This window comes from Cinclus cinclus, chromosome 2, assembly GCF_963662255.1.
Source record: "Cinclus cinclus chromosome 2, bCinCin1.1, whole genome shotgun sequence".
Taxonomy (NCBI): domain Eukaryota; kingdom Metazoa; phylum Chordata; class Aves; order Passeriformes; family Cinclidae; genus Cinclus; species Cinclus cinclus.
This window is the reverse complement of record NC_085047.1, coordinates 109,086,991-109,090,842: the sequence shown is the minus strand read 5'-3', so window position 1 is coordinate 109,090,842 and position 3,852 is coordinate 109,086,991.

Genomic DNA, 3,852 nt, shown 5'->3' with positions numbered 1-3,852 from the left:
TGACATCCACTTCGTGTTGCCTGGAATGGAGACCTTCAGTTTCCAGCAGGGATCATTACACAAGGCTGGGTTTGGTTTTTTGGGATGTTAATTCATCATTCCTGGAGCTGACATGACATTTTGTAATCACTTTCAAGTGGCTGGGGGGAACTTTGAAATTAAATCTGCCAACTTCACAATTTTTTGCTACTTTCCTTTCCCTCAGCCTGTGACTTATTTAGCTATGGCTACAACAAATCACAGAATATTCTGAGTTGGAAGGGACCAAGAAGGATCATCAAGTCCAACTCTTAAGTGAACAGCCCATAGAGGGATTGAACCCACAACCTTGGTTTTATTAACACCAGACTCTATGCAAACGAGCTCATCTCAGTGTTAAATGCCTTTTTTAAAAAAAATAGGAAACAGTACAAATTCACAACTCTGATAAAAATTGTGCCTGAATTTTAAAACAATAGACTTGCTTACCCTCAAACAAAATTATATTTGTATTTTATATCATCAAAACAACTGATTCATGAATCTGATTAAGTCCGTGGAACAATGGAAATTAAAAGACCACTTAAATACACAAAGTTAATACTCACTTTAGTTGTGTAAAAGTGATATTTTGAAAAAATAGAGGCATCTTAATTTTTTTTTTTATTTAGGATATTGAAAAACAAATGCTACAAAAAATTTTCTATAAACATAGGCAAAAATGTTTCAATAGGATAATTTAATGTAAACCAAACCCCTTTAAAATATACAATACTGTAATCAGAGGTTATTTACATCCAGTGAAGAGAGAACAACCTTCACTAATGTTAATATCATGTAAGCAAATAATTAATTTCTGTAATTTCTTAAAACAGTGCCACCTTTAAGTTGGTTTTAGTAGCTAAATCATTTCAGTCCTAATACAAAAAGAAATTCAATGTTACATTCAGAAGATGGAAAGGCAGCATCCTGACTATTTGTGTCATCAGTCAAGACAGCACTGCATTCAGAGCTGCAAAACCTTAGAGTGGTACAACTATAAACTTTTATTTTTTTTGCATGATAATGCAATTACAATATAGGTAAAACAACAAGAAAAAAAAGCCATAAAAAATCCCAGTACAAATAAAATTTTATTTTTCAAACAGGTTAGAAAAGCCAACCACAAGACTAAGCTATTTTCCCACATTTCACAAAACAGAACAATCTGTAAATTGACACTATTCCAACATGGAGAAAACTGTTCATGTTTTAGAGGAAATGCATTTGCACAACTGTCCCACACAGGTTTCATTTAAATATCAAATTTATTCACCAAGACATAAATTTATAGCCCACAATGGCTTTCATACTTATGTACTCATGGAAAAGGCATTGTCCAATTAATTAAACTCATAGATCAAGTTTTTGGTTGTGATTTTTTTTGGAATGGCAAGCATCAATTTTGGATTGCACATAAAAATATCTGCAGGACACGGTAACAGGAAAAAGTAACACACTCAACTTAGGAGCCAGAAACAAACCCTTTAAAAGTAGTGGGATACAGAGTAAAGAAAACACAGGAAAAAGGGAAAAGCCAGCTCATCTCTAAACTACTAAAGCAGACTGCCCATGTTCAGGGCTTGATGACAGCTGCTTAACAACCTAATGTGACATGGGTGTTCTCCATTCATTTCCTACAGGAAAAGCCTATATCCTGACAAGGAAGTTACTGCTAAAACTACTATCTGTGCTGGCAGGCACAGGAGGTGCCAATATGGCACAGACACTGAAGTACCAGCTCTTTCTGAGGTGGTTTCTGCACGCTGGGATGAGGCACTTTGTTCTGGTGAATCTGCCTAAAGCAGTGCATTTATTAACTCTTGCCTGGTATGACAGGAGCTTTAACTTCCACAAGTGTCAATTCAGGATTCACAAGAGCTAAAACCACTTCAAGAGAAAAGGTCTGACAGTCCACAAACAAAACCCAGGCAATTTTCACTACAAGTGTCCAAAACATGCCGTACTTATCCATTTATCTTAATATATGTATTATATATAATGGATATAAATATGAGTTACAGTTTTGACAGTGGAGTCAGAAGTTTGTCCAGGAGTTCATCTCTAATACATCTTAGCAGCTGAAGATGCCCAGCAGGCAACAAAGGCAACCTACTCTTTGCCAAAAATGAGAACTCCTGATTCCACTTGTCAATACATTAGGTCATATTCTTACCGAAGTGTGCACTTACACTCCCATCTATAACTATCCACTTCCTTCCAGTCTCCTTCCATAAAAATCCTTTGGGAACAGTTGGGCCAAGCCTCTGTGAGAGGACCATGAAGAGCAATTACAAACAGATGGAACTGGCATTTCATCTGGGGTCTTTGAAACAAGACAGTTTGGGTTTCTGTTGTAAGAAAGTCAACATAGCATAATTTAGTCCTTCAGGGCTCAACATATTTCAATTGGTCTTAACTGATTAGTAGAACACAGAACAGTACTAAGCTAATGCCACACTACTTGGTGTGGGAAGAAAGAAAACTGAAGCTTAATACTCAGAAATTATACCAAGCAATTAACTTTTAAATCAACCTGTGAAAGAAGAATTACCACACTAGAATTTGTACCACCTAAACCAAGTGGATGAAATTCTGTACAAGCATGTATGTTACTTGCATCCATCTCTTCAGCCTCAAAAAGTCACTCCACACTAATGCTTGGGGTTATGCCTGCATGTTCTTAGAATTCCTTGTTGGAATGGATCAACAACAAATTTAGTTGTTGTTGAAAAAAGATATTTATATTCTCTGCAAAGGATTTCCCCAGGCACCAGTACAAGGTGCACACAAGGTACACGTCAGTAGGCAAGGGAGTATCAGAACTTGAGAAAGGGATTTATAGCTGGCGAAACCTTTAGGAAGGTTTTAATAGTTGGAGAAAAAAGGAAGTCTCAGACACGGCATTTCGTTTCATTTTCCCCTTTAAAAAAGGAAAGTAATTCCTTTGGGTGTATGTGCTTATAGATTACATCCTGGTCCCACAGGAAAATCACAGTAGGAAGTCCATGATCAGGATTTTATCCACTCTTGAGTACTCCACTATTACTGTTGCATGAACTTTCAAGTTCTATAGTTAAATATGCACTCACCTCTAGAATACAAAAGCAAAACCGGATAGGAAAACAGTAAAGGCAGAACACAGACAAAAACTTACACCATTAAATTCACCGATTAGTGTCTTGAATTGTCAGCTTCTAAGCATTTACAGAATTTTGTACTGTAATAGCAAAAGCTTTAGAATACACCTCTCCTGCTAGGACTCTGGAATTATTGCTCTTACACCAGCATTCTCTACACAAGATCCTGGTTTGAACACAAAGGCTCCCAGCCTCCTGAGGGCCAGGAGAGGGTGCAGCATGTAAAAAAAAAATCCAAGTGAGAGAAAGGAATCAACTGGACAAGAGGCAACACTGCAAAATCAGTCCCCTCTAGTGTTCGTAATTATCAAAATGTTGCTTAAGGATTCCCTATTGCAAGGAATTCTGACAGTCTGCAGTAAGAAAGGGGAGGGGGATCCCACAAATCTTGTGGGGAATGTGGACAGTGTTTGGAATAAAACAAGTGACATCCGTCAAAACAGAGGTACTTTTGAGAAGTATGACAGAGCACCACATCTGTATCTGCACTACACTCTCAGTACAGATTCCTTATCTTTTAATACACTCGATAGGGGAAAAAAAAAAATCCCAAACCCAAAGAACGAGTGAACCTAAAAAAGGTGAAACCAATCGTATACAAGTCCTTTAAATTACAGAAATGCATAATAAGCCAAGATAAAGTGCTACAAAATGATTAAAGATTTTTTAAATGGTCCATGGCATTCTTCTTGTT